Below are 20,358 nucleotides of genomic sequence, written 5' to 3'. Positions count from 1 at the left end.
CTTAATGTGACTAGACTGCTTTGAATTGTTGTAGGAGCCACAGAAAGTGATGGGGGGGAGGAATAGGAGAGCGATTAGTAGAAGGAAAAGCACAAAAGAGCAGAGAGTTGGAGGGACTGAGTGAAAGTATGCGTTAATATATTCTTGAAGCAGCTTTAAATGTGTTCATCACTGTTTAATGTCCCAAAGGAAGGGCGGTGGGGTATAAACTGTGTGAAAGAATTTCTCCAAGTCTGTCAAAAGTGTCTTTGCATGCAGCCCGATGTGGACTCTGAAGTGACATTTAAAAAGAAAACCTCATCCACACAAGTATACAGAACCAACACACGCAAACTGAACCCCAGAGGACCACCCCAGTATTCTGTGTGACGAAACTTGAGCCCATAAATGTCCGATCCACTCAGTTATCTCTGCAGTTTATAGATGAATGTCTCCGTCTCACACACACGTAGGCAAACTACCTTTAAGCATATGCCCCCATTAAACGTAACCCACATATGGACCCAATTGACCTAACAACCAACCATAATTTGGGCATTTGGATGACGGTCAAAACCAGATTGACTTCAAATGATTGCAACAGCACAATTACTCAGAAATCATGTAATTGGGAGAAGGCAGTTGGGGAATAAACACACACAGATGCATGCCCCACATGCAGTGCTGAGAGAGAGGAGGGATGTAGGGGAGAGATCAATGTGCCTGGGCATATTAAAGCTCATGCTAGTCATACTAATAAAAGGCAAAGATGGAGTTGAATGCAAGAGAAAAAGCAAAAACTAGTTTTTTTTAAATAATTCTATGAATGAGACCGTTAGTTCTTTCAAAATACGAAGTGAAAATGTGGGAAAACTCCACGTTTGCCCATTGATCACATCCCTAGTGAGGGGAAAAGAGGGTTTGTTTTCCGAGGGATACGGGCACAAACACAAGATGACACTGCAGTCTTAGCCGTCTACTACTGGGAGAGGAGCTGGAGAGCAAAAGCGACAGGAGCTGTAGGATTCACATGGCTGTGCTGCACTGCCAAGCCTTGGGCTACAAGCTGTGGACCAAAACAAAAAGGGATTTTTGCCCAATGCTATCGCTGCAGTAAGACTTCAAAAACCTGTGGACCTTTTTTTCCTCTTCCATTTACAGAATCTGCCAACAATAACTGCATTAAACTAGATCATATGCTGCTGCCTCACATACCAGTCTCCAAGCAGCTTTGCGAAAGCTGGATATGGTTATGTAATACATTTTTATTGGATCAAAATCAAAGCTACAGGCCAGCCAAATGAAGACTGGCAAACCCAGTGCGTTTGATTAAAAACAAAACATATTAGCTAAAGAAGCGATGTGTTTCACGCCATTAAAGGGTTCACTTTGGGAAAGTGCAGATGGTACGTTACGATGCTACCATCAGTAGCAGCTTAGCAGAAAGGTAAAACAGGAGAAACTCACATCTAGGCAGTTTAGTAACACTTGTAACTGTGACGCAATTCCAGCAGGTTTTAGATCTCACCCTGGGTCAACACACCTGAATCACATGATTAGTTCGTTACCAAGCCTCTGGAGAACTTCAGGACATGTTGAGGAGCTAATTTAGCCATTTACATCAGCTGTGTTGGTTCAAGGACACATCTAAAACCTGCAGGACACCGGCCCTCGAGGCCTGGAGTTGCCCACCCCTGACCTAAAACCAACTCCACACCTGCGGGGTTTGTCTAATCTTGATTTACTTTAAAGGGGCAGAAAAACATTTCCCTCAATTTCCAGTCAGTCTCACTGGCCATCTATTTGAATCTTCATTTTCTGTTACAAACATGTCATCCAATTTTGGCCAAAAAAGAAAAAATAAACCGTTTTCCCAATTATTACTTTTACTCTAAAACTAAAAATATCATCTTATGTTTAGAATCTAAACTCAGTTTATGACAAGCAGGATTTTATTAGTACACAGGAGTCGTCTTTTATTTTTTTTAAATAAAGGGCCTTGGGATATTTTTGTTTCACCTGGACAAGTTTAGAATATTTTCTCGACATCCACATCTATTATTTATACGTGTAAACAAACTTAATAGGTGGAGGGTGCAATCAAAAAGTTGAAATAAAAAAAAGAAATGTGACGAGGCAGAGACACGAGAGAAATAACACCAACGGTCGTATCTAATGAAAGACTCGGAAATAATGGAGGAGAAGATTAACGTCACTATTAATGCATGGAGGGTCGTCCTTTTCCTCTGCTGTACTAGATCAATGTGTTCATTATGAGGCTGCTCAGTATGCCTGTGGCCATCACACTCACTCACACACACAGATGCACAAGCAGTCCCTTCACTCCATTTCCCCTAATGATTTTTAATGCACACTCAAAAAAAAAAGAAAAAGGACAAAACACACAAACACTTGGGCTCTCCCTACCTACCACTTTGTCTCCTTTTCAACACGTCTTCATCTCAGTAACGTCTCACACAAACACTCAGAGGCCCCTTCCTGATTTGGATGCCCCGACACAACCGCTGAGCTCCAGCTTTCAGAGCTATGCGCACAGCATGCAAAACACGAGTGCTCACACACACTTTCCTGCAAGTGATGATAGCGGCTTGAGTTCCCAAATGCTTTGCATATTCTTTAGCGCACACACACACACACACACACACACACACACACACACACACACACACACACACACACACACACACACACACACCTTTGAGTACAGTATTAGTTTTTAGTGAACACATGTACTGTAGAGCTGAATTCATGTTGAATTCAGGCTCCCTCCAACATGGAATACTTAAACTCTCACATACATGCCTCCTGAGGAAAAACCAAAAAAGAAATCCCTGCCTTTTTTTTGGCTACATACTAAATAACAGGCACTTTTCCCCCCGGCAAAAGATGACATCTGGCTGCGTCCTCGCCCAACTTTTACCCTTGGAGCGCTTTGTTTATCACCACAAGAGTGTCTGTTTTATTGCTACTCTGCTCACAGCCCGTCGTTATTACTCTTGTTGCAATCAGCTTTACCGGTGATTGTCAAAGCAGCATTGTGAGCCAAGTATTGACGTCGCAGCCTGTTGGCACAACTGCACACAAGTCAGCTCCATCACTACTTTGCAACACTTTTCCGTAGGCTAAACATAACGTTCAGTTATTACCAATTTAACTTAGATTTTTGGAGAAAATATGGCAATGTACCTTTCTTGCAATTATTTGCCTCATAATGAATGAGGAGAAGCCATATGTTAATCCAGATATAATTTAGACGTGACGGTAAAATGCAGTCTGGATATCTCAGGGAGGAAAATAAATCGTATCACCTGCTAGTTTATGCATTCTCGTTGTCTGCAATCTGTCTGCACCAAGATTGGATGTCATTTTTCACTAGCAGGTGAGTAGGTGGAGTGAGGGGAAAAAAATGCAGGTGTTACAGTGTTACAGTCCAGACTGCTCCTTATTTATATCCTATAAATAATTTATAACTGTAAAATAGCAGGGGGTCACACAGAAGGGATGGTGTTTACACATAGATGGAGAAAGAATCAGTGACAATAATGCAAAGGTGTTTTCACAGATCAGATCATATTCGGAGTGCAATTTGCAGCTGACATTTTTTCACCATCATGGTAAAAATCATATTTTTGGGAGTCACATGTCTACTTGTGTTATTGCCTTGTTTATATTCAAGCCTAAAGTAAACAGACAGTAATCTATTTAGACAAAGCTGTCCTGTTGCCTTATACTCCTGCAACGAACACCCGAGATAGAGCCAGCTCTTTCCCATTTCCTCACAGATTCCCTAGATGTTTTTTTTTTTTTAGATGATTTTAAAAATATTTTAATCATATTAGCAAACTGAGAATTAGTTATGCTGACATCAATTTCTGGGTGAAACAAAAGAATCCAACAGGTTGCAAGAGACGTCTGCTGTATTATGCGGTCCTACGTTTGCTAAAATACCAACTGAAACAGACACCTGCAAAGTATAAAACCTGCTCTGTTAAATGTGTAAAGTGATATCATTTTATCTGTTGATTCTGGTTCCTGTCACCCTTCTAGTCTTGCACAGCCACTAACAACACCAACATCATTGTGAAGTTTGCGGACGACACTACAGTGGTGGGTCTTATCACCAATGGTGATGAGACAGCTTACAGGGAGGAGGTCAGCGCCCTGACCCACTGGTGTCAAGACAACCATCTCACCCTCAACGTCGCAAAGACAAAGGAGTTGATAGTGGACTTCCGGAGGTGCAGAGAAGTACACACCCCCATCACCATCAACGGCGCTGCTGTGGAGAGAGTGAGCAGCTTCCGGTTCCTTGGTGTACATCTGGCTGAGGATCTTACGTGGTCAGTACACACAAAACAGTGAAGAAGGCACAGCAGCGCCTCTTCTTTCTCAGGAGACTGAAAAGATTCGGCATGAGCCCCCGCATCCTCAGGACCTTCTATCGCTGTGCCATTGAGAGCATCCTCACTGGATGCATCACCACCTGGTATGGCAACAGCACTGCCTACAACTGCAAAGCTCTCCAGCGAGTAGTGTGGTGCTCTGAACGGATAATTGGAGGTGAGCTTCCCTCCCTCCAAGACATCTACAGGAAGCGCTGCCTGAGGAAAGCGGGGAGGATCATCAAGGACTCCAGTCACCCCAGCCATAAACTGTTCAGACTGCTTCCATCAGGAAGGAGGTTCTGCAGCATCCGGTCCCGTACCAGCAGACTGAGAGACAGCTTCTTCCACCAGGCCATCAGACTGCTGAACACGTCATAGACACCTCAGCTTCACTACTGGAACTTTAACATTATGCACTCCATACTGTACAGTAACGCCACTGTTTTGCACATGTCTCAACTCTGTATATTTTTATATATTTTATTTATTGTTTACTCTATTTAATTTGTAAAATATGTGCACACACACACACACACACAGAAAAATATTTAGTATACACATCCAGAAATGCATATACTATTATATATTGTACATATATTTATTAGTTTCAGATGTAGCCATTCTTGTATTTTGCTTGTTTACATTATTGTATTTTGCACAACTCTGTTGCTTGTGAAGCTCGCACACAAGAATTTCACTCACATGTGCTGTACCAATGTACCTGAACATGTGATGTGACAATAAAAGTGATTTGATTTGATTTGATTTTTGGATCTCAGTGCAGCTATTTGACACTGAACAGGACCTAAACTGGGTCCTTGAGGGATGCCACATTTATTAGACCTAGAGATGAAGAATGGTTTCCTTTTCTTGGGCAGTAAAGGTTGTCTTTCAGATGCAGGAAAACCAGTGTGAAACTTGACTCTGCAAAACAGCTTTGTGCTCCAGATGTTTTTAAAATGTCAGCAAATGTAATTATATAATGACCCACCGCATCACCATCATTCAGAAACTCATATCACTGCTATGTGGATGACACTTAGTTTTATCTACTTGCTAAGGACTCCTACAAAGAGACAGTGAATCATCCAAAAACCTGGATGGGGAAAAAACTTCAACTAGAACTGAAAAATATTTTATTTGGTCCCCCTTAAGCTCCACAAATATCCTCACTTATGTTCAAATTCCATTTGAAATCTTGGTGTTTTTAATGGATAGCTCATTGATTTTTAACAATTAAATCAGTGTTATAAACAGCAGCTTTACCAACTACAATCTATTGCTAAATGAAAGCTAATTTGGTCTCTAAAGGACTTAAACATTCATCCATGCTTTTATCACATCTTGGTTGACCATTATAACACCGAAGATTCAAAATGCAGCTGCTTGACTTCTAGCTGGCACAACGACCCACTTCAGTTTTAGATAAAACCTGTGAAATGTCAAATTTAAGTACCGTATGTTTTTTTTAAATCCCTACGTTGGCTACACATCATTGGTATCAGATATTTTAATCCGTTATTTTGTAGAGGTGGGAATCACCATATATCCCACGATACAATATTATCACGATACTTAACGCACGATACGATATTATTCTGCACATAAAGTTAAACTTTATCAATATTCATTTTATCTAATATCAAAGTCTCGCACTCAGTCTTTCTCTCATTTCAGTCAGTTTTATTGTTGACAAAGTGAACGGTTTGTATTACAGTCTAGTCCAACTTAACTGAATGCAACCATCTGGTACAATTATAGCTATTCTGAACTATGCAATTTATGAAAACTATGCAGCCCATTCAGCAACTGAAGAATTTGACAGTAAATTAAAACAAAATATAATTTTACATTAAATAAAAAAGTTTTAAACTTAATTAAAATAAAACATGTCTTAAATTAAAATAAGTAAACTGTCATGTTTATTGCTGCCAAAAAGAAAGTTAAACACATTTGGACAGTGAAGGAATGTCAGGATTCTTGCTCAGAAAAAGGATCAAAATGTTCTGAAGTCAGAGTTCCAGTCCACAAAAACTTTTTTTGTAACAAAATATCAATTTCTGCTGTCCCTGTATCGATACATTATTAGCAAACAAAATATCACGATACTACACAGTATCGATTTTTTCCCCCACCCCTATTATTTTGCAGGTTGTGGAATAATCTGCCATCCAACAGAAAAAAACAAACCAAAAAAAACCCCCCAACAACCTATTTTCTGTTTGTTTTCATCAAATCTGAGGTGCCACAAGGTTTGGTCCACTGTGAATTTTAGCTGGTGTTTCTGATGTAAAATCTCATTTAAAAATTATCTGATTTTTGACTCCTTTTTATAGTTTTTAAATACTATTTTATTTATATTTCTACCATTCTTGTAGTTTTTGCTCTATTTTCATTTTTAACAGTGTTGTTTGACCATGTGAGGTTTGTGTTTTGAAAATTGGTTTTGTTGGAGACCTGGGAATGTAAATGAGTTTGCCTGGAAACCACAATGGGTCAACTTCTGTTGTTTTAAATGTGCTACATAAATAAAACTGGCTTGACATTCGCTTGAAGAACTAAGACAAAGCAGAAAGGTTACTCTGCCTCCGAGGCATTTACCTGCAACATGAAACCAGTGACATAGCTGCTCATCCAGCTCAGGATCCAAATTCACAAGTTAATTCCAGTAAAATGATAATTCTGACCTTCAGCCCACTTTGGGTTAAGACTCATTTGGTGATCATTGTGTCTAAGTTGTATTAAATGACCAACTCATCTAGAAGGAGTGGCGACTCTTATGAAGTGTGGATGAGCTCATTAGTTCTTCAGACAGATGAACTTAAAAGAGCCTCCGGGTGGCAAACGTCCTGTGTTAACTCACTTAATCAATACAAGTTTAAACAACTAAACAGTGCAGCGCTGTATCCAAACAAACAAAAATGCCAGTTAAATGCAAACTACAAAGTTCATTCGCTAGTTAGCTTCTTGTTTTGAGGCACTCCTCTTTGCATTAGTCACAGATCACCACAACTACAAGCCGAAGCATCCACAGAGATGCGATAAATATGGCACACTTGTCTAATTGAAGCCACAAATTTGAAATGTCACTTGCTCCACTGAGTCCCTTAATCAGCATGCATTTGTTTTCAAATTCCAGTGTTCAGCTATAAAGTCAAGATTTAGCTCTGTGAAATTCAGTTTTGAGGCAGGGACACAAGCAAAAAAAAAAAAAAAAGACCTTGTGAACATCAGACTATGGGCATCTCTAATTACAGACTACAAACCTGCTTTTTAAAAACGCAACTGAGCCGACACCATTACGCTTTAAATATTTCACACCACATAATGTTTCCTACTTTGGAAAACTTGCCAAATATTTTGTCTTTTACATAAAGTAGACAGCAGTAAGACCTTCAGAGTAAATCGGTTCATGTTTTGTGACAAACTGAGGAAATTTATGCAAAAACTGCAACGACAAAGTATCAAAGACACTACTGGTGCAGACTTTTAAAAATTTAAAACTGCGCTCTGCATTTCAACCAAATGCACAACACAGACACCTCATCTCTGTCTTCTCCCAACGCGTACACCGGCTCCCCCTGTCATAGACAGCCTCCATGCTCATGCAGTGATTAGGAGTTGAATAGGGGAGCTGTCAGGTCATTCGTCTTTCCTCTCCTCTCCTCCTCTGTCTCCCCTATCCCCATCCGTCATGCCTTAACCACTGGCCTGGACACATAAACAAGATCAACACACACACCCTCGAGGAGTCGACGTGCACGCTTACACAGACACGAAGAGGACCCCACACACGCGCTACAGATTTACTCAAGCAGTCAAGACAAACAAAACACACACACACAGAGCTCTGGCTTTTAAAGAATCCAACAAGGACCCACGACATTAAGCAAATATTTACAGTTACAGTGACATGCAGGTGGACGAAAGGGGAGAAAAGTGCTACCAGAAACTCCCCGTGCTGCTGATGACATATTCTGACTGGTGTGTAAAAGGTCAGATGCATGTGTTAGCTCTTATTCTTGTCATTAACTCCACACTGATGGGCACATTCTGTGTCCATGCCCTCCCCCCCTCTACTTCTTTAACTCAATAGCGATGCCTTAATGCTCTGCCCTCCATTTCCTCTTTACATCCATCCTATTTCTCACATCTTGTCTTCGTGCTAAAAGTAATCAGTAAATGTTCATCAGGCCAAGCATCCTTATCCAAATCCAGCATCCTTTACAGCCCTGAAATATCCTCTAAAAATATTAAAGAAAAAAGGAGCAGTCTGCAGTCACACACACACACACTCCTCACCCCTGTCAAGCTAACAAATTTGTTCATGACCATTTTCATGGCCATATCTACAAATTAAATCTAGAATCTGCATTTGACATTTGCTATGAGGCTCTTTCCTCAGTGAAATAAAAAGTCTGATTGGCGATCTTTCCAGTAATAAACCCTATCACCACGTCACGGCAGAGCAATTTTTACTTTGTAGTCACAGGAGGAGATGACGACAGAAATATCTCCACTGTAAATCAGCCCATGGGGTATGGGGGGGGGGAAATAATCTACCAAAATATGAATAAATAAACAGATAGAGAATGGTTATTTCTAGGATTAAAGTTTTCCGTGGGCATCTGTGATCATTTGTGTACCTGAGGCTTTATGAAGCGGCTGAACACTTCATAGAACTACGTAAAAGGAGGAGGAAAAGTAATCTAAAGCTTACAGATGGATCTGACACATGCTGGTTTATTTTCAACTTATTCCTAATACAGTGTGTTGGCTGCCTCTCTGAGACGCTCTTGTCCATAGTGCTGAAATTGCAGCTATCCGTGGTGCTGAAATCACAGGCATCCTGGACAAAATTGGGTAAGAGCTATTGCGCTTTTGTTCTTAGGATCTCCCTACAGTGGCATAAACAACAAGTTTAAAATCCAAGTGAAAACTTCTGCAGACGACAATACGCTGCCTAAGTTGTGTTCTGTGACAGTGTTCAAGCCCACACAGAGGATGAATTACTATCAAAACACGAGCTTATCAGTTCGCTCGATATTTACAAACTTGCACATCAATCACAGCAAATTTACAGCTGTTTGTTTCCCTTTTTCTTTTTTGAGCGACAGTAATAGTGATTCTGGCAAATGCAGGAAATTACAGGCTAAAACAGATGAGATGGTGAAGGCTGATACAGCAAAAGCTAATAACGGACACAAAACAACCCAGTGAATGCGTCTGGACATCACAAATTTCCTACACATGAGTTTTGAAACATTCCTAAAGTAATCATGCAGGATGACCAATTCACGACCACCAGGGAAAACCATATTCGCCAAGAATTATAAATAATATCTGGTGAGTTTTCCTTAAGCGGCGTGGCTCATCCGGTATAAAAAAAATGAAGTGCTGAACTGGCTAAAAGAATGACTTCTTAAACTCTTTCAGACACTCTGAGACGCAAGTTTATTAAAACAGATTGCCGCTTAGTGGTATTTTGGGAATCCTTAAGCAGTCTGTGACGCACCGAAAGACTCATGATGTACTTCAAACCCACAGGGCATGTTGTCTCAGACTCTGCCAGCAGGTGTCTGGCCTTTTGTGTTAATTATACTTGAACGTGGGAATGATTATCTCATGATCCCTTCAAACAGAGAAGGAAAAAAAAAGGTGGCCCTAACTAAAATGACAAAAAATGTACACATACACCTCTTATGTCAATTTAATGTTTATAAAAATTAACAACTCCCCTCAAACACTCCTGTCCACTGAACCGCGGCCCCTTCCGAGAGTTTTGATATAACATAAAGCAGCAGGGATCTTTTAGTGCCTGTAGAAAACATCAGAAATTCATAGTTTCACCCTGGGATCCTAGCTCAATAAAACTCATTACAAACCGTCTCACATAGGGAGCCAGCAGTAGCAGAATTGGAGCCTATATGGCTAAAGGTAAAGTGTAAATAGATATTGTACTGCAAAGACTCAGTAACTGCTATACTTGTGTTTATTTGGCAACCTCAGTTCCATACACAATAATGGTGCCTACTAATTTTATATGACAGTTGTTTTAAATTAGAGCCAGCAGAGCATCTACAGTAGCCAGCATAACTACGTCAGGACCTTTTAACACAGTAACGCTAAAAGTGATTGTGTTAAAAGAATTGCCTTTAATGACTTTAGGATTCTATCATTGGGTTCGCAGCTGTATTGAAGTTTAGACTCTGAGCTCTTGGCCCCTGCAGGCATGAAAGCTGAACCAAAGAGCAGATTATCTTAACAGGGTGAGAAGCACTTTCAGCCTCTAAACTACTGGCAGTGTGATGAATTTAATTTGGATATACATGTTGAATCATTTTTGTCCACTATTTTAGATTACAGCCAGCAGTTTCAGGCACTGGGGTTTTGATGAAAGCACCTTCTGATGGTAGCTCTGTTGGTAGACTTCTGCACATGTCAGTGAATCTTGTTGACCTGTCAGAAGCGAGATGTAGTCTTTCTTTTAAGGTTGATGTGTAATTTAACATCTTCTCTAGTACCAGCTCAGAAGGCTTCGACGCTGTGCCCCGAATGTTAACGTGTTTATAATGAACAAGTTCACAGCACGCTTGGACAGATTAAAGTTTTTGTAATTCTTCCCAAATGTCAGACTGAAACATTAAATTTGAAGTCTTGCTGTGAGACTTCGGCGTGTGCAGTCCCAGGGCTGCATAACACCCAAATGTGTCTTGTTAAGGAAAACCTGAAACAAAATGTTTTTACTTCACTTAACCATCATTTCATTTGAAATAATTGCCCATTTCAATTCCACTCAGTCAATATTAAAAGCAGCAGTGACCACTCATTTAGAGAATAATGCTACAATGAACACTTAGATCCACAAAATACTTTTTTTTTACACAACTTTTAGGTTTACATGTATAAAACATTAAATTAGTGCTAGGAATTTCCTGAAAAATGATATGTACACAGATTATACTTCCCTCATACTTGTTTGCAACAGTATTGAAGTTATTAAGTTGTGACCTTCAATTTCAAATCCCAAAGAAATACTGTAGCTGAACACTGAACCACCTTTAACAGTCTAATTAGTGAGTAATGACTGAACACTCAGGTGATACATTGTATCGCTTCAAACCCATTTCCACGTCAGGTTCAAGCTGTCCAGACTACAAAGTATCCATCAAGTGACTCATGAGTGTCTCCAAGGTAACTGATAACAATTAATCATAGAAACCCGAGTACATTCTTAGAAAGCAGTTCCAAGTATGCCATGAAAGCACATACATATAATTGAATGAGAAATAACTAGTTAGGCCCACAATTTATTGTGCACTTCGTGGAACCCCAATTCAGCAGTCATGTGTTTGATGTCGTTACTATCCCACCACTTCATCAACTTCCATAACAGCAGACGATGTGTTATAATTACAGCGACAGACTAAGACAGCAAGAGCACGGAAAACAGGATTCAGTGAGTCGCACGTCGCTTTCTAGAGATCAAAGTAAAGCAATATGCATCTCCCCTATCCCAAAGAAGCCTCAGTATTGTACTGCTGGGAGTAATGCCTCCCATTTCATGTGGACCTGTATTGATGACTCCTGTCAGTAGTGATAGTGAGTCATCGAGTTTCTGCACTAATAAATATTAAGCTGTCAGAGCAGGACTTTTATTTTAAAATAAAAACAAACCAAAATGGAAATTCTTGACTCAACAGTCAAGCCCATATTTAGTCCTTCCTCTTCATCTACTGCTCAGCATGCTGCCTTTAATGCTACAACATTCACAGTCTCTATTTTGAGGGACTAGGGGAGCCCAGAACACCAAATGACTAACAGCCGCCTCTTATTTACAGAATGTACTATAACAGTCTAGTTTTTCCTCAGCACAGAACATCACACATTATTTATTTGAATATTTTTATAGCCTTATCATGGTTGCTGGATTTTCTAGTTAGTATTTATAGGTTTTGACATTTGGGTCTTCAGTTTTTTTTAAAGCCGAGCTCCTTCCTCTTCCTTTAGTTCCTGTGACTACACACACAGGTGTGTGTGTTGTTATCAGAGTGTGTGTACAGCTCATGTGCACTGACCGTGGTTCTGAAATGGCTTTCTGGCAGCAGTAACTCGCAAAGTTACAGACTTTTATTAGCCTGAACAGCAGGGGAGGCACAGGTGAAACATGGATCTGTTTTATTTAGCTGTGCTAGTGAGCCAGCAGGAACAACAACAGGGCTCTGGCAGTGGCAGCGCTAAACTCTGTGCAGACATTTATTAATGTTATTAGTTACACAAGCATTTAACAAATCAAAATGTCCTACTGTGAGAAAAGTCTATTAGTAATGTTTACTTGCACAGCCAATAAACCAATCATAATGTGATTAATCCTGTAATGCGGCTGAGGTAGAGCCCATGTAAACAACAACGCTCTGCTTTTCCTAAACGCTGATATATTCTCATAATCAGAAGTTATGTGCAGTTTTAGCTTCAATATTTAAAAAATGAGTTTAAAAAATGTAAATATCTTAATCAAACTTTGACTCTGTACTGGAGGCTTAACTGCATTTTTCCTTCAGTTTATTATCTTGAGGCATTCACCGAGTCAAAGAAACCCTCAGTGCTTCATTCTTTGGTGAGCACATCTAAAAAAGGAGAGCTTTACCACTAAAACATGGTAATAAAAAAAAGCCGAAATGTCATCATCTCACAAACTAAGACTGTAATAATAATGTAGCCACGCCCTGTAAACACTAGGACTGGTGCAGTACATTTACCAGCCACAGGTGTAATCACAGTGTTAACCCAAGTAGCACACAAATAAGAGCAGTAACCCTTTCATGCATGAATTATGACAACCTCAATCAGGATTTTTTTTCTTACGTATTTTTATTCATCTTTAGGCATGAAAAAAGATTTTTGAACTTAATTTTTTTAAAACATGTACTTTTCAAAGAGTTTTTTTGACTTATGAATTTGGTATCGAGTGACACATCAGTGTCCAATGTTGTTGTTTATCTGCAAGTAAACCATCAACACTGACACAAACACAAGACAACCGCCTTTGAATAGCTGCCCACTGTAGTGACCACTATGCGTGAAAGGGTTAAACAATTTATCAGGATTTTTCTTAATACTTTAGTGATTTTGTGCCACAATGTGATAACTATAAATGGAACATGTTACTGTACGCTGTGATTAACATGTGGTTATACAGTGGGGCAAAAAAGTATTTAGTCAGCCACCGATTGTGCAAGTTCCCCCACTTAAAATGATGACAGAGGTCAGTAATTTGCACCAGAGGTACACTCCAACTGTGAGAGACAGAATGTGAAAAAAAAAAATCCATGAATCCACATGGTAGGATTTGTAAAGAATTTATTCGTAAATCAGGGTGGAAAATAAGTATTTGGTCACCTCAAACAAGGAAAATCTCTGGCTCTCACAGACCTGTAACGTCTTCTGTAAGAAGCTTTTCTGTCCCCCACTCGTTACCTGTATGAATGGCACCTGTGTGAACTCATCTGTATAAAAGACACCTGTCCACAGCCTCAAACAGTCAGACTCCAAACTCTGCCATGGCCAAGACCAAAGAGCTTTCGAAGGACACCAGGAAAAGTATTGTAGACCTGCACCAGACTGGGAAGAGTGAATCTACGATAGGCAAGCAGCTTGGTGTGAAAAAAATCAACTGTGGGAGCAATCATCAGAAAATGGAAGACATACAAGACCACTGATAATCTCCCTCCATCTGGGGCTCCACGCAAGATCTCATCCCGTGGGGTCAAAATGATCATGAGAACGGTGAGCAAAGATCCCAGAACCACACGGGGGGACCTGGTGAATGACCTGCAGAGAGCTGGGACCAAAGTAACAAAGGTCACCATCAGTAACACACTACAACGGCAGGGAATCAAATCCCGCAGTGCCAGACGTGTTCCGCTGCTGAAGCCAGTGCATGTCCAGGCCCGTCTGAAGTTTGCCAGAGAGCACATGGATGATACAGCAGAGGATTGGGAGAATGTCATGTGGTGAAACCAAAGTAGAACTTTTTGGTATAAACTCAACTCGTCGTGTTTGGAGGAAGAAGAATACTGAGTTGCATCCCAAGAACACCATACCTACTGTGAAGCATGGGGGTGGAAACATCATGCTATGGGGCTGTTTTTCTGCCAAGGGGACAGGACGACTGATCCGTGTTAAGGACAGAATGAATGGGGCCATGTATCGTGAGATTTTGAGCCAAAGCCTCCTTCCATCAGTGAGAACTTTGAAGATGAAACGAGGCTGGGTCTTCCAACATGACAATGATCCAAAACACACCGCCCGGGCAACAAAGGAGTGGCTCCGTAAGAAGCATTTGAAAGTCCTGGAGTGGCCTAGCCAGTCTCCAGACCTCAACCCCATAGAAAATCTGTGGCGGGAGTTGAAAGTCCGTGTTGCTCGGCGACAGCCCCAAAACATCACTGCTCTCGAGAAGATCTGCATGGAGGAATGGGCCAAAATACCAGCTACTGTGTGTGCAAACCTGGTAAAGACCTATAGTAAACGTTTGACCTCTGTTATTGCCAACAAAGGTTATGTTACAAAGTATTGAGTTGTATTTTTGTTATTGACCAAATACTTATTTTCCACCCTGATTTACGAATAAATTCTTTACAAATCCTACCATGTGGATTCATGGATTTTTTTTTTCACATTCTGTCTCTCACAGTTGAAGTGTACCTCTGGTGCAAATTACTGACCTCTGTCATCATTTTAGGTGGGGGAACTCGCACAATCGGTGGCTGACTAAATACTGTTTTGCCCCACTGTATAAATCCAATAGAAGTAATGACTTATCATTACGTCTACCTCACTACTTATGATTTATCTACGCCATGCATGGACCAAACTATGATCTGAATAAACAGGAAAAAAGAAAAATGGAAGACATAGAAGCTCTGGGAAAAAGCTACAAAGCATTTCTAAAGACTTGAATGTCCATCAATCCACATTTAGACAAATTGTCTACAAATGAAGGAAATTAGGCTGCTATTGGTATTCTCCCTAGGAAGGGGCATCCTTCAAAGACTACACAAAGAGAACAATGTGCAATCCTCAAACAGGTTAAAAGAACTAAATGGTAACAGCGAGAGACCTTGTAAAACGTGTAAAAAGGTAGATGATGAACCCATTTCTCCAAGAACACACTCGAGCACTCTTAAGTTACAATACTTACCAAAGTCAAACTTTCTGACAAAAATACTTTGGGCTGCTCTCTTTTTCACAAAGGCCCGCCACAGTGGGTAGCTCCACATATGATTTAGCAGATTTTTTTATTAATAGTATTTATTTTATTTCTATTTATTTATACATACACCAGATGCACTCCCTGACACAAACCCACCTACATGGATCAACCCGGGGATCTTTTGCTCGTTAGGCGAATGTGTAAACCACCACACTGTGGAGATGACTTTTAGACACAAATACACAATTTCTTTGGGGGGAAAAGGCTGTGCTGCACACTAACAGAGGTACAGGGAGTACCACAGCTTGGGGCCTGGATGTCTTGCCACCATTGAGAGAACAATGGATTCCAAATCACAACAGCTACTACAGGAGAGTGTCGAGCAGCGGCTCAGCTGAACAGAATAGTTGATATATTAAAAAAAAAATAAAGTTCATGTTTTGGAATGGCTAAGTAAGAGTTGTGACCCCAAACGAATTCAGATGCTGTGGCATGACCTGAGGCAGACTGTTCAAGACGTCCCAGAAATACTGATGAACTCCAACTTGTTTTGTAGGGAGAAATCATCTAAAACTCTTCCAAGATTCAGTGCAAACATCTACAGGAGACATCTTATGTTGTGGCTGATGCTGATGAAGGAAGTGCTGCGAGTCATTTAATTGAAGAGATGACCTTATCCAGCCAGCGCTGGGTAATTACGGCATGTGTTCAGTAAAGACATGAAAAGTCTACTGTTGTGTTCCTATTTTAGATGGCGTTTGCCTATAACTGTGACATAGGAGACAATCACGCAGCATTTAATGAGTCCAAGGGGTTCACAAATGTATCCACAATACACTCAGACACACACACACACGCGCCTACGTTTCTAACACAGAACTAATGCCAAGAAACTGCAGCTTATTTCAGGGGAAACAATCAACAAACAAAATCTCATTTGCATTATTTTCATTTGCACCTCCCAGCTTTGTATTTTGACATTTAACAGCCTTTTCTAACAGCTCGCTGCATTTCTGTACAGACCCATTTGTGTAGTTCCCCCGCACACACAAAGTTAATAGTTGCCTCTTAACCACAGTTTGTAATTTCCACTTGTAAACTGCAGCAGCACACTTCATTAAAGCAACACACTCTTGGAAATATTCAGCTCGAATGTGCGATTCTTTTCTCTCACCAATTCGTTCCTAAAGTCATTTCTGTCCTGTGCCTGTACGTCTGAGTGCATTTGTCAGGGTTGTACGCATGAAGCATTATAGACAAATGAGGACCAGCATGTTTTTCCTCCCTCACACTGCATTTACTGCGGCTCATTGCTGGTAAACTGTCGACCAGGAGCAACTTGGAAATCATTTGGAGACACTATTACTAATGCAGGTGAAATAAATAAAAGAAAAATGACATGCAAACGGCTCCAGAGCAAAATTAGAAGATGATGTTGTGCGACTGTGTGTGTGTGTGTGTGTGTGTGTGTGTGTGTGTGTGTGTGTGTGTGTATGGATCTGTCCTTCTCTCTCATTATCCCCAGATTGAGACAAATAGAGGGGATCTTGCCCTTCGATCTAAACCTCTACACCATTTACCCTCACATCACAGCTGAGCAAGTGTGCCATGTGGGTTTCTGTGTGCATGTTTCATTTAGCCTTGTGAGAGGTGTGTGTGTCTAACACCAATGCTGTGTTTGCCACAGAGTCCGTTTGTGTGTTGTGATATCGCACGGTCATTTCAATCTGTGGGTGAAGGTGTGCATTCAGTCACGGATGTTCTCTGGATGTAGGTGCAACGCTTGTGTGTGTGAACAGAAGCATTTACCACACTGGTGATTATGCGCGACATGTTTGTGCACAGTGGTGCTCAATGAGCGCACTCGTTTGTGGGTTTCAGTGCTGCGTATATTTAGTCACTGTGTCTCACAATTTTCAGTGTGTATCACAAGCAGAAAGCAGGAGCTGATTTAAAGAAAAATTCCTGAACTTATTTAATAAGAGGATTAAGTACAAGTATGTGAAATCCACAATATATGTGGTGGCATATTTGTTGACCTGGAAGAAAAGACACAAGCATCTTGAATTGACTGGATTGGCGGTGGGTGCACTGATAAGGCAATCACCGCAGGTATTTCAAGCTGGCCTAAGAAACACTGATTTTTTGAGATATTACAATTTATTAACATGTTACCCGTTTACCTGATCTGTCCACTTGTGTCCAATAATTACAGATTGTAGTAAGGGATCTGTCAATGCTGCATACGAGTCAAGTCAAGCATGTTTCAGTACTCTCTCAGTGGAATAACCTGAAAGAGCAAAATGAACTTCCTAGTTCCTCTCGCTTTGCCTCATCTCAGCCACTGTGTGCGCCTCTGACAGGCTCTTTGCATTACAGTGCTGCCACTCCTTGCTGTCCAGGCAAAATGATGAGCAATTTCCTGCTGCTGTGTCCTGTAGAGGAACAGATCGCTTAGATCCAGCTTATTTTAAAGTGCTTAAGAATGCCGGCAGTATGACTCACAGTCTACAGAAGAATGTATTTAAGACTTAAGGCTGCATTGAGAAAAAGAACCTAAACATGTGAAATGCATAAAACCTTTGCACCATAGTGTGAAATACTACAAAATCTAAATCATCAAGGGTGAAAATGGCTTTCAGTTCCCCCCCCCCCCATCTCATTCAAAAACACACCTATATACTTGCTGCCGGCAAGGACGTGTTCTGCAGCTGCTGTCAAGGTTCCATATTTGATTCAAGCTGCACAGTGCTGACCAAACTTCACCTTTTCTCTTTGATGGTAGCCCACATCTACTCAATTGTTTAAGAAGAGCCATTCAGCAAAATCCTTTTAAGTCTGTTCTAACACTCTGTGTATTTGGATGCAGGATGAATTAGCAGATGGGGACCTGAGCAACCTTTACAAGGGAGAAATCATTGTGGTCAGATGGCAGTCGCATCTCTGAAAACAGCAAAGACTGTGGGCTGCTCTGAGTCAGCAGTGGCAGCTACTTGCTCATCTCTATAAAGAGATGGTAGCAAGCACGAATATGCATAACCTCTAGGCAGGGACACTGCTCTGTTTTTTTTTTTTTATTGCACTGTGAGAAGTACTGACCAAATCTTTGAACACAGGAAAAGAGCAGAAAGTAAAAACAGGAAAGTCTTATTTAGCTTTATGGTGCTCGCATCTACATTAGATTTTGTTCGTCTTCTTCACAGCTCATTGCTTTCTGTCAATTTTGGAGAGGTGTGGATGTTCAAATACAAACTCCTTTGCTAAATCCAACATGCTGCTTTAATTTCCCGTCAGAAACAAATATGCAACTGATGGCACACACCACTAGTGAGTTGACCACTGAACCAAAAGCGAGACATCGATGGATGTGTTCAGCGGCGGGTCAGTAGGCCGACTCCCCTGCAACCGTTTTCACTTTGAGGGCTAATTTGGCCTGACCAAACCAGAACAGGTCTGGCCTCTTTCTGATTAAGTGCAGTGCTACTCAGAGTGAACTTCACATCCTGCCAATCTTTCTGCTTAGTTCTCAGTCCGAAGGAAAAAAAGACTTTCCCCTTGTGTGCTTTACTTTAACCAGATTGAGCTGTAGAAGCAGATGATCTGCTTAGGATGCACCTTCGCCCTACTTTATGTGAAAATGCATTGTATTTTATTCATAAGTGCACTGATTGTGGGATGTATATAAACCAACTTCTGTGCCAGTAATGAGAGTTTCTCCTGACTCACTTGATCCGTTAGCCAGCATTAGGTCATGTCATTTATTTCGTTCAGCAAGGTCGCTCGCTCCGGGAAGAGAACTGGGTGCTACAACACTAGAGGTTTGATTAATTGTGAATCAACGGGCCATCAACTGGCCGCTCTAAATGACTGGATGAAATAATATATCAAACATCCCCTTGCTGGACCTTCCTTTGAGGGAGGTTTGGCTTACAAAGTTAAAAATATGTTGGCCCAAAGCAGCAGGGAAAAAAAATAAATAAAAAGTCAAGAGGGAGAGATCAAGGAGCGACAGATATAAGAAAGAAAAAAAATGAATGATGGGGAGTCAAATGCTTGAAATGGAAATGAAGAAAGGAGATAAACAAGAAGGGGGCCATAAATTGTGAAAAGATGAACAAAAAAATTGAGTCTTGGGTTGAAATTTAGATACACGAAAAACCAATTCACCCATAACAGAACCACATCTCCATCCCTCATCTCGTTCCTACCATCTCTCTCTGAAGTTTCATCTCCAGTGTGAGATTTTGTTGCAAAACAGAACTGCGCTTATGTGAAATTTGGGAGTGACTTAATTCCAACATCCAATAGCTCTGATGTTTTAGGTCCTGCCTTAGTAATGGGACACACACAGACACACATACACGCGCCCGAAGATGGTTTCCATTTCACGGCCGTTCCCAGCAGCTATCAGCGCGGCAGGGAAATCAAGCCCTCGACCACCGTTTGAAGTAGTATCAGCTGCACTCTCTCCTATCGCCTTCCTATCACTCCATCCAGCCCTCTCTTCTATCTCTCAGTAACCCCTCTCTTCCTCACTTATCTCCTTTATGCCCTCAGAGATCTTTGGCCCCTTCCCTACGTCCCCGTCCTCTCTCTCTTAATCATCATCGTCTGCTCCCGCTCTCATCCTGGTCCGACTGAGAATTGCTCGAGGCGGTAAAAACTTCGCTTCCCCTTGTCACACCAGCCGTCTTTTTTTCCTCCCCCTCCTCCATCTCTCCTTCCTTCTGTCCACCCAACCCTCCATCACATTTTGTG

At 41.0% G+C, this 20,358-nt stretch overlaps 1 protein-coding gene across 4 annotated transcripts in view; it reads right to left on the bottom strand.

Annotated features, from left to right (window-relative positions):
* Positions 1 to 20,358, bottom strand: part of pcxb (pyruvate carboxylase b) — a 291,444-nt gene that overhangs the window by 57,395 nt on the left and 213,691 nt on the right. The gene's annotated exons all lie outside the window — the stretch shown is intronic.

This window comes from Astatotilapia calliptera, chromosome 3 (genome assembly GCF_900246225.1).
Source record: "Astatotilapia calliptera chromosome 3, fAstCal1.2, whole genome shotgun sequence".
NCBI classification, from domain to species: domain Eukaryota; kingdom Metazoa; phylum Chordata; class Actinopteri; order Cichliformes; family Cichlidae; genus Astatotilapia; species Astatotilapia calliptera.
This window is presented reverse-complemented; position numbering and strand designations above follow the sequence as displayed.